General features: G+C 35.8%; 1 protein-coding gene across 5 annotated transcripts in view; it reads left to right on the top strand.

Annotated features, from left to right (window-relative positions):
* Positions 1 to 12,111, top strand: part of NCOA3 (nuclear receptor coactivator 3) — a 95,135-nt gene that overhangs the window by 44,365 nt on the left and 38,659 nt on the right. For 3 of the 5 annotated variants that reach the window (XM_081033547.1, XM_081033548.1, XM_081033550.1), the window contains exon 2: positions 8,646 to 8,724. The exons of the other annotated variants lie outside the window; for them this stretch is intronic. The gene's annotated coding sequence lies outside the window, so the exon portion shown is untranslated. The remainder of the gene's footprint in view (positions 1 to 8,645; positions 8,725 to 12,111) is intronic. 5 annotated transcript variants of the gene reach the window in all.

The raw sequence follows: 12,111 nt of genomic DNA, 5'->3' as shown, positions 1-12,111 counted from the left end.
TCTCTGAGCACCTTCCTTTGCCACGCCAAGGGCCGTGGGTCTTGCTTAGCTTTGTATCCACAGAACCTGGAATAGAACACTGTACTGTACTGCAGAATATGGTATAATTTCAGCAAACATTTGTGAAATGAATGGATGATTTACACATAACTGTTACTTTGAGCTAGGCACTGTAATGACAACCTATTAGCATTTTCACTTGAGATGTGATTGAGGCTTCTAGTCTCGTGCTTTTAAAAGAGGAAGCATATGACAGGCACATCATTACTGATTAATAATACTATTTTATGTGGTATAGTACTTTGTATTTTTTTATACAGAATGTCTCAATTATGGGATAGCCAGTCTATCTAGTTTGATGCCATAGAAAATATTTGAATCTTTTTTAAAAAACACTTTTCTGTGAATCTTAAAGAGTGCTTCTCAAAGTTGTCTGTGAACCAGTCTGACAGAGAAAGAAGACACAAAGGCCAATATTTTATTTGCTTTTATTTTATAGTCAGTATTTCCTTTCAGGTTCTGTGTTTGGCACAGAAGCTGCTTTGGTACAGGAAGCAGACCAGGCAATTAGCTGCTGTGACCTTTGTTTAGTTTGTCTTGTTTGTCAAGTGAGGAATCCATTGGGTGCTTGGACAAAACCAGGGGAGAGGAATGATCTCCTTGGAGGTGCGAGGAAAGATTACACCTCCCATGTCCTGGTCTGTGGCAAGAAGCTAGCTTGCCACTGCTTATCTTCTGTATGCTTTGTTCTGAGCTGTTTTTAGAATAGTTAATGTGATTGGGAAAAAAAGAACAAAGAGACTAGGAGAAACTAAGGAAAAATGTATCCCCCCTCAGTGCCTCACAAGGTGTCCTGGGGAGGACCATAACTGACTAATTTAATTTTACCCTTTGTCTATTATTAGAGTTTGTCTCATGTCAAAGGCTGTGATAAAGTCTTGTTGAATTCTTCCGAATGCCTTCCTTTGCCATACCAGCCACTAGACCGAGTTTAGGGACTTCTCAGGGTTTTTTACTTGGTTGCCTGCCTTTTCCTAAAATGATTTTTAAAAGCCATTTACATATACAGAAAGCGTGGTGCCCATTAAATATAGTCATTTCCTGCCAGTCACTGAAAGGAAAAATACTTAAAAAAAAAAAATCAAGCAGTATCAGTTTGTTTGAACTTGAGCTTCCAGGATCTGCTCCGTTTTTTTCTTGTTGAAGTTTTGTTGGACCTTCAGGCTTCAATCACAATAAAAGGATGGGGAGCATAAGGGAGAAACAAAACTATATTCGCAATTTATGTAGAAAATAGAAATATAATGGCTTTGAACATGCTGACAAAAAAAAGCGCTCAGGTTTTGTGTTATACAAGCATTAAAAATAGAGATGCTTTCCTGATTGTATGCAGAGGGTGCCCCCCAAAAATGTACACACATTTTAAGAAAGGAAAACTATTAAAATTGTAATACTCAATATACACTGATAACAAAAGATGAATACAAGTCACGTTTGACTTCTGCAATTACAGGAGGTGCTCAAAGTGGTTCCCATCAGCGTCCAGCCACTTCTGATGATGGCGAACTACTGCTTGAGCAACGTTGACCAAAGTGTCCACTTGTATACATTTTTTTGGCACCCCTGGTATATCTGTGGAATATCATGGTTTAAGCATAACTTCCATTTGGTAGGTAGGAAAATGAGGCATACAAAATCAATCTAATTTATCCAAGGTTACATATAGAAAATTACAAGGAACAAGTAGAGTTTCTGATTCTACCCAATATTTTATCCAATTAGTTCAAATGTATATAGTCTCAAAGCAGAAAGGCAAATTACTTTGTATAGTTTCCTAGCTGTACCTCATAACTACTCAATTAAATTTTACTAGTATTAATTATTCAGGGAGAGTGTTCTAATTACTGATACTGTATATTTTGATGATTTTTTTGAGCACAGAGACTTAATATTTATGTTAATATTGATGAGAGGAAAATTAAATTGAATTTCAGCACAAAACTTTTGCAGATGTTTTGCAGCATAGGTTTTTGTGTTTTGGATTTCTACTTTCATGATTTTTAGGCCACTGTTGGTTTTAGCTACCATAGGAGGAATTTGAATCTCCGATTCTATTTGCTTTAGGGGCCTGTATCTTTCTATGTAGGCTTTCTGCATGGCAAGTGCAGGTTTTATTGTGTTGAATGCTAAGTTTACTTCTGTGTCTGATATTAGGTAAGTTGTATAGTATTAAGTGAAATGTTTTAATGTGTTGTAGCAGTGAAGATAGCTTCGACATAATTTTGACATGAGTATTATACTGAATTAAATTGTTTGTAACTATTAAGGAGTTAAAATATTTTAATCTTTCTATGCCAGGAATTCTGGGATCTTTCTGTTCCCCCTTCTTTATATAGCTGCTTGTGGAGATGGAAGCCTGTCTCAGTGTTAATAAATGCCATCACCCATTCCCTTCCCCCAGCCTTACGCTAGAGTCTAGTTTGCCTGCAGCTGCAATGGTAGGCATCTTTCAGGAAGTGACCTTGGCTTGTATTAATCAAATTCAGAACACACAAAAAAGCTTCTTGCTAACATGCTGACTTGATGTAAAATTTTATCGCATCCATTTTCTTTTCAAAATGAGGCCATCTTGTAAAAAGAAGATACACAGAAGACTCCTCTAATTTAATGTATAAAAAAGCTTCTGTAAGTCATGTTTACAAAAACTAGATTTTAAAGGTATAGACTTTTTATTAACACATATGCATAAACTTAAATCATAAAGGTTTGGGATTTTTTAAATCAGAAATTACTTGTTTTAATGCTAAATTAAGAAAATCTGTATCACCTTCAAGTTTCTTTATTTACTATATTAACAACTGACATTAAATTGCTATGGTAACTTTTCACTATGAATTTATTTTGGGACCCTTTAGCATTTGTATATTAAGTAAGGCACTTTTGTATATTGGTAACCTTTGGGTGTTCAGAAATAACTTGTGTCTTTGCTGGTTTGGATAAGGAAATGAATATCCTACGTGAAATAATTTTTTTAGGTAGTGGTACTGCCTACAGTGGTGGCTTCTAAATATAACCTTATATTTAAATCAATAAGCCTGCTAAAATTTGACCACCTATTGTATTAATGAGAAATATTGTTAACTACAAGTTCACACATATGCTTATTTAGAATTTAACTGATCATTTTGATAGAGCAGTTAATGTAAATATTTTACTTTTATCATGTAATGCTTCAAAGAAATCTAGTTTTTAAATGTAAGGTAGCGAAGGTGTGTGTAGTACAGATCTGTATTTTAACCTCACTCAACGTTAAATAAAGAACGTTGACAAGAGTATTTAATGGATTAGTTTACTGACGTTTTCTGCTTTTGGAAGAAATTTACATAAAACGGGAATGTAGGCAGCAGTTGTGTCCATTACCAAAGGGTTCACTCTTGAGTTTATTGTGGAAGGGATCACTGCTGGGTACTGGTGTTTAGAGAGAAGAAATAATAGGAAAAGAAGGCTTAAACCTTAGGAGCTGTAGCTGTATTTCGATAGAGGGTACAGTATGAAAAGGACAGGCATGTTGTATGTTTATATTAATGATTTGGAGAGGAGGTGGGGAATCTATGCAAATTAAAAATTGGTGTGTAGATAAATAATTAAATGTCTTCAGTTTTTATTGTTTTTAAAGCATTTACTGGACACAACCAGCCATTATCTTTCATCATATTGTAAATTGTTCTTAGAGTAGCAACTTCATGGAGATACGTCTGTCTCTTTGTCTCGATACTAGCATTAATGATTGGTTTGTTAGATACTACAGGATAAAGAAACTGATTTCAAGGAGAAAGATGATCATTACTTCATTATTTCTCCCCTCAAATACCTGTTTAAAATACATGGTCTTAAATACGATTATCACCCTGAACCTAAAATGTTCTTTGCCTTCTGCCTCTCCACCTCCATGTCCTTTCTCCCCCCACCCCCCCAAAAAAATAAGAAAGAAAAAAGAAAGAGGAAAGCCCTGTAAGAAAAGGAATATATGCAATCCTGGTAGCCAATGAGTTAATGTTCATTTGCAGCCTGAGGGGTCAGCTTGCAGTCTCTGTTTCCTGATTGGCTGCTAAAAGGTGAAATTGAAACCACTGTAAACTTTTGACCCTGTAGCAATTCTTGTGGAACGCTGTCCACTGGTGGAGCCCAGAGCTTGGTTCACCTCCCCACCCAACCCTCCCACCCCCTTTCCTGTATTTATTTTGTGATCGTGCAGCACTGCATGCAGTTTTTCCAAGAGAGGGGGGAGAGGGGAACTGAACAAGCACCAGCAAGCGACTTGCTTGCTGCCTGCTTTAGGAACCATGTCATTACTAACTACATCTCAGCCAAAATGTGGGGCCTGTTAATAAACTGGTCTGCCAACCGGAGTTTTTAGTTTTTTCCTTAATCTCAAGGTAATTTAAAAATGAGAATGGTTATGTTTACCGTCATTGTTGATCAGTGGATAGTATCGTAGTGTAAGCAAAATGTATGGCATAATTTCCTGGATATGTTGAGTTAAAAACCGCTTTCATTTTCAGCAGCCTTTACATACACACCCCATTAATGTTTTCTGTGTCTCATGTAATTTTTACACAATTGACTTACATTTTACAGAAGTTTTTTCTCTTTTGCCTTTGTCTTTTATTAAAAAGAAACTCAAATGGCATTTTGGTTATGATAATTTCTGCAATTATTTTCCATAGTTATCTGTACATTTGAATTTCATTAATCTCTTTTTGCTAAGGTGAATAGTTTTGGAATTGTCTTGCTTTCACATTTAAATAGTGCTTTAAAGTTACAGCAGCAATCGTATGAAAAAGACAAGGGCAATTCTTCTGCCTGCTCTCCTTTAATACTATTATTAGACTGTATGTCTTCAAGTTCTGGTTCTTTCTTGTATCCCTGGTGTCTGGCAGTACAGCACGTTGATGCTCAGCAAATGCTTACTAAATGGACATAGTTTTCATTTTGGGCACTGTTGTGGCTATTTATACCTGCTTCTTTCCTAATTAATGGCAGGAACCATGTTTTGCTTATACTTCTGAGTGCCAGTGCATTCCTGGCACCTAATAGATACACAGCAAACATTTGATTGAATAAAAAGTCTCACACAAGGTCACTTCAAGAAGCTGGACTTCCAAAACTTAGGTTCTCTGAATCCAAGGCTTCCATTTTCACTGCACCATTTAAATTTTCTGGTTGAGTCCACATAGGACTAAACATTTTTTATAATTTATTAAATGACTATGTAGAACAAATTATTATAAATCAACTTGGCCCTTTATAGTATATGTCATAGGATAAGTGGTAATAACCCTGTCCTTACTTTACTAGACATGGACATGCTGTAATTTGAAATAATTCCTGCTCTCCCCCATCAAAAAGATTATGGTATTTTAAAAAGTTTGTCATCAGTGTAATACCAATGTTTCTGGGGTACCAAATACGTTTTTACTTATTGAACACGTAATAGTGAAGTAAGTAATAGTAAAAGAATTCACTGAGTTAAGTTTATACAGCTTTTTTTAAAAAGTGGTACCTTTCTATACAATTTTAAATTTTCAGCTGATTTTTAACTTAGAGCTGTTTTTTCCCCTCAGTATAGATACAGATTAGTTGCAATTGACTAATATAGTAAAATCCATTATTACAATTTTAACAAAGGATATATTTATTGCTTGATAAATAAATGAACTGCAAAAGAATGTAAAATTTAATTTATACCAATGTTGGATAACCTTTAAGTAACAAATTTAGTTGGTGCACATACTTACTAGTAGTTCTTTGAAGATGAGTGGGCAACAGCTGGCTTTTCCTAAAGACAGTGATTCCACATCTCTGCAATTTCAGGGAACCGAGGCCGTCCCTGGGCGCAGTGCCCACAGCAGCATGGAAAGAACAATGAGTTTGATATGATTAATAGTAGAGTCCTTGCATCCTTCCATGTTCAAGAACAAAAGAAAGACATGTTCATAATATTCAGTGGCCTCTTTTTGTCCATTTGTGTTTCCAAGCATCAGCAATATATAGTTTGGATTTTTCTTTATCTGTCAACTCCCCTCCCCCAGTTTGCATCTTTGTTTTGGCCTCCAGGCATGTCTTTTCAGACTAGCTATTAACAAAGCTCAGTTTGATTTGTTCCCCCCATTAGCTTTCTCGTGATGCACGTTTTGATAATGTAGATCTCAACAGTCACCTTTTGTTAATTCTGGTAGAAAATTAATGCCCCTCCTTTCTCAGATATTGAGTATTTTGGGGATGTGTCATTCACTTTTTATGTTGGTGTGATTTGATTTTTGTATGTGTGAATTATGAAAAGGGGTAAGAGTAAGCTTATTTTTGATAACAGTAAAAAATATAGTTCACAGAAATCTAGGACTGTTGTTTTTGCAGAATCTACACAAGCTAACTTGCAGTTTTTTCTAAGAGTTCCAACTTGACAAAATCTTGGTATGTAATAGATTTTAGGCCATCTACCTCTTACAGGTTCCTAATAGGCAAGCCAGTCATTGATCTGTGACTATTTGGGGACCTCTCAAGTCCAACCACATACTTCTGGGAAGGGAGAATTTCGTAGATGGTGTTTCTTTGGGTCCCTGGGAGTGATGGGGTACAAATTGGGTGGGTCAGCACTCCTTTAGCTTTCAACAGCATTCCAATAATATTTGAGTATTAATGTAGGATCTGCCTGTCAACATTCCACACTAGGCAGCAGTACTTGTTTCCTGGGTCAGTCGTTACAGTACTACGTACATTCTGACACAAATTCCATTTCCTACCCACCCTTCTTCTGTAGGTACTAAGCTTCTGAAGTGAAACTTGATTTAAAAAAACCAGCGCCAGAAAACCTTGGATTTTCTTTACTGAAGTTTGGCCTACCTTTCTTCCTTCATTTCCTGTAATTAATTGAATATCATAAAAATTCAAGTCATAAAATATTGAATTCATTTAAAAACAAATTAATGATTATGTTTTCTCCTAGTTTTCGTTTCAGTTTACTTGGAAATTCTTAAGTTATATTATGTGTCATATAGTCTTTTGTTTGGCTAATAATAGTTTTTATTTATTGAGCAGTTATGTAGTGGTACTAATAAGGAATTTAAACCTTTTCATTTACTCTTCACAAGAGCCTTCTGAGGTGTGATCCCCATTTAAGGGGAGAAGAAGTCTTAGGTTGAGTGGGGACCTAGCCAGTAACTGAAAGAGCTGGGAGGTCTACATCTGCGGGACTCCAAAGCTTCTGCTCTTTGACCATTATGCTTAACAACCACTTACACTAGTGTGGATTGGAAGATGTATTCCAAGAACCAGCTTATTTTTGGCATATATCTCAATTATAAGCTGGGTTATAAATAGATATTTTAGTAGATATATCTGCTCTTTAAAATTAAATTTATTGGGGTGACACTGGTTAATAAAATTACATAGGTTTCAAGTGTACAGTTCTTTAGTACGTCTGTATATTGCGTTGTGTGTGCTCACCACCCAAAGTCACATCTCTCTTTGTCACCATGTATTGGACCCCCTTTCCCCTTTTCTCCCTCCTCCCTCCCTCGCTCCCCCCTCTTCCCCTGGTAGCCACTGTTGTATCAGCCGTGATATACGACTTGGATTTTCCTCTTCTCCCTGTGTGCCACATGTAATGTGCTCCCCCCCCTCAGGCTTCTCATCTGTAATTTGGGTTTCAGAAGTGCAGCAAACACTTCACATCATGCCGGTAGACTGTGGTTGGTTGTCCCCTATCCTACATATTAATTTGCCATGACTGTGATATGTTTTTGTTTGGAACTTGTAAATATATTGTTTTCTTCCTCCACCCCTTCCCAATAGACTTAACAATTCCAGCGTGAATGCGGTTAACTTCAGGGCATAGTTATGGCGGATATAGATACCACTAGAATTAATGGTAGTCAGATTGTTGCTTTATTGTTACATCTGGAAATTCGTAAGTTAAGGGTGAATGTTTTTACTGGCTCACTGTTTTGTTGCACCAGAGCCACCTCCACATTTCCTCAAGTGCAAAAGCCTGCTATGTACATGTTCATGTATTGCAGATTATTTTGAAGACCCTCTTCCTTATTTCCCTATCTTCCATTTAAAAAAATATTGCTTGTTGGTGACCCAAATGCAGTCTTACCTAGAGGGGGAGAAAACATCCAGTCCCTCCCCCTCCCCCCTTGCTTACCTCACCCATCCGTCCATCCATCCATCTGCTGGGTATTTAAGCATTAGCTTCCTCTAGGGTATTAATACTGCTTTTGTTATTTGTTGAGCACTCCTTTTGGACAGGTGGGACACCCCAAGTTGAGATTACCCGTCTGGGTTGATTACTTTTCAGGACTTGGAGCTGGTCTCCTCCACTCCACTTTGTATTTTTACAAACTGACAGAACATACTGTGTATGTTGTGCCTGACTTTTGAAGCAGAAATAGTCATATGTGGCAAAATGAGGCATTAGCTCAAATTCCTAGGAAGAGGCCTCTTACTTGATAGTTTTTCCCCCCCGTTTGTTTCATATGGGAAAGGTGGGAAAAGTTAATTTGTGTGTGACTAATAATAATACTAATACTAAGAAAGGGCAATAAAATTCAACACCACCCTTTTTTTTTTTTTGTCTTCAGGATCAAAATACTTGCTGAACAGTGGAGTCAGAGACCAATAAAAATAAACTACTTGAACATCATTTGACTGGTTAGCCAGGTAATTCAGTTTTACTTTGACTCGATCTTTTGTAATTTTCTGACTTCACTCTCTGAAGATACTGCCCTCTTCTTTAATTTATGATTCACTCGTAAACTTGTTTTATACTTCATGTTTTTCTCTTTAATGATAATATTAGTTGAATGAAGGAATGGTATTGGAATGAGTGTATATATATGTGTATGTTCATATATGTATGTGTATACACACACACTTACACACACACACTAACCTAACTTTTGGGGAAGGTGACCTGTTAGTTTAATATGAGACACTACCCTCCTGCCCACTTTCTCCTTATGTGTGAATATTTTAATGGCATTTAGTCAAAATCTGAATAGCCCCACCTATTATTACATTTCACCTTGTGAAACTAGTTTCCCCAGATTGCTTGTGTTGGCATATAACATTGCACCTAACTCCTCTTCTTACTTTTGTTATTGCATCAGAGTAGGAAAAATGAAAATAGAAAAAGTTGTCTGATAGCCAAGATAGCAATTATGCTTTGCTTAGCTAGTTAAATTTCTTTTTGTTAGTAATACCATCATTCTCTTGGTTAGCTAGACTTGAAATCTGATTCTTTGAATCCCACCCCCTTTGATACATTTAGTAGACAGGTCTTATCTGGTTTTCTAATTTCACATCCCCTGTATTTGTTTCACTTTCTGCTATTAATCGGAGCTTCCTAGGTCAGGACCCCATAATTTTATGCTTATATTTGTCCAAATGTCCCTTTATTGCTGTTTATCTGTTTTTATCCACTTGAAAGTTATGTGGGCATAAATATTGATAAATAAATCAGTAGAACAGAATAGAGACCAGAAAGAGATTCTGATACTGATTACCAAAGTAATGCAATGGAAAAAGGAGAACCTTTTCCAAACAGCCCTGGAATGAAACACCCATATTTTAAATATCGGTCTTCAATCTTTTCTTGATACTGTACATAAAAATTAAATCAAAATGGATCACAGACCTAAAAGCAAAGGTAAAACTACAAGAAAATACAGGAGGAAATCAGGCAGCCATTTCCTGATTTCCTTAACGCAGGAAATCAGTCTGCTTTAAGTCACTACAGTTTTGCCTTTTCTTGAATTTCATATAAATGGTATTCCTCTTACGCATATATTATACCTTTCCCAGGTATAAGACATTATAGTCTTGTCCCACTGTTGTTGGAGATTTTGTCCTTCTTTTTTCTCTTTGCATTTCAGTTTTGGAAGTTTGTATTGATGTATCTTCAAGCACACTGTTCCCCCGCCCCTGCCTTCAGTTGTGTCTAGTCGGTGATGAGCCCATCAAAGTCGTTCTTCATTTCTGTTAGTGTTTTTGATTTCTGACATTCCCATTTGCTTCTTTCTTAAGAGTTTTCATCTCCCTGTGTACATTACTCATCTGTTCTTGCACGTTGTCCACCTTTTCCATTAGAGCTCTTAGCTTATTAATCATAGTTAAAATTGTACTTTTGCTTTCTAGGCTTTAAAAAACTATTTGTAAAGAACCTGGTTGCTTTCCTGTTAACTAGCAAACTTTGGAGGGTTCTTTGCACATGTCATCACAATCTGTTTGGATTTCTTAGTGCTCATGATTTCTCATTTAAGAATATGGCCACATAAAAACTTGTACCTAAATGTTCATAGTAACATTTTTTATAATAGCCCCCAAATGGAAACAACCTAAATGTCTGTCAACTGATGAATGGATAAATAAAATATGGTATATTCATACAATGAAGTACATACTATTCAGAAACAAAAAGAAATGAAGTACTGATGTATGTGGTACAACATGGATGAACTAGAAAAGATTATGTTAAGTGAAAGAAGCCAGTCACAAAGTACTAAATATTGTCTGATTCTATTTATAGGAACTGTCTCGAATAGGTAAATCCAGAAAGACAGAAAGTAGATTAGTTGTTGTCTGGGGTGGGGTAGGGGTGTGGGGGAGAATGTGTGAAGTTGTGGGGGAATTGGGAAGGTTAGGGGAGAGACAGCTAAGGGGTATTGGGTTTCTTTTTGGTATAATGAAAATGTTCTAAAATTGATTTTGGTGACAGTAATACAACTCTGAATATACTAAAAGCCATTGAATTGCATACTTTAGATGTATGGTAAGTGAATTATATCTCAGTAAAGCTGTTAAAGAATATAGCTGATGTATTGAGGAATAGTAAGAACTCGATGATGCCATAAAGGAATTTTATGGAAAAATATTGTTATTTTTCTCATGGCACTGACCTCAGAAGGTTTGCTATCTATCTCAAACATTCCTGGGTTTTAAAAATAACATGTTAATTGAACTCATCTCAATTTTCCTAAAAGCCTCATTCAGCCTTTGTTATAGTAGTCAATCTGTAATTATAGGGTTAATGTTCATTCCAGCACCGTTTCTTTTTCATGTGTCAAGAAAGTGTATATAGAAAATAATGTATTCTTAAAAGAAATTAATTCAAAGTCATACCCAGACTATCTGTACTTTTCTATTGTCTGTTATATGTTTATGAGATACTTATGGATATCTTGCAGCAGAATGTTCAGAAATCAGTTTTTGCTCTCAAGCTTTAAATAGTATTTAAAAAAAATTATGAAGAAAGCCATGATTTTGGTGAATCTGCTATTTAGAGCTAATGAAGTGCTATGGTTACAAGTGGAGAAGCAAAAATTATTTTACTTGAGGTAAACAGACTACACTTAGTCCCTTACCCTCTGTTTTCTTTTTAGGTTTTAAACTTTGAAGAGTCTCCTTCTATGGAAGGAAGACTGATGACTAGTGATACTGTATTTAAACTAGGAAGAAACTGGTTCTGTGGTGATATGTAGGAGACTATTAATGCATTTATAATTTTAAAAGCTTAAATATTTTGAATTTAGTGTTGCTCAAGGAGCCGTTTACTTTAAAAGATCATTTTCTTTTTGAGCAGAGTTCACCTACTCTACAGAGATGTTTTTAACAGAAAATTCCTGTTGATAGTTTTGTTTTATTATTAAAGCCAAAGACTGAAGGTTAAGCCGGTTTGCTTTAATGATGGAGCTTTCAAAATATGTAGAGAAAACTTGAAGTTGTAAGATCCATCTTTGACACGAACAAGCTGTGTAAATTGCTGTACTAATCCAATCACTGTTTTTCTGCTCTTGGTGAAAATGGATGGAGATAAGGTTTTAGTAATTGTTCATAGTCAGGGTTCATAAAAAGGACTGTTTTATTGGACTTGGAAAATATAGACATGAGAAATGATCAGATTGGTAATAATGTAGCTCTTGTAGTACTTAATTTTGTAACTTAATTCAGAAATATAATTGGCCTAAATATCAGCTCAACGATGTAAAAAATAAACTGCTGTGCAAACAGCAGTTTATATCAGTTATAAATGGCCCTCTCTCTCCTGTG

This window comes from Rhinolophus hipposideros (assembly GCF_964194185.1).
Source record: "Rhinolophus hipposideros genome assembly, chromosome: 22".
In the NCBI taxonomy this organism is placed as follows: Eukaryota; Metazoa; Chordata; class Mammalia; order Chiroptera; family Rhinolophidae; genus Rhinolophus; species Rhinolophus hipposideros.
Note: the sequence above shows the minus strand (reverse complement) of the source record. Positions and strands in the feature narration are given on the sequence as shown.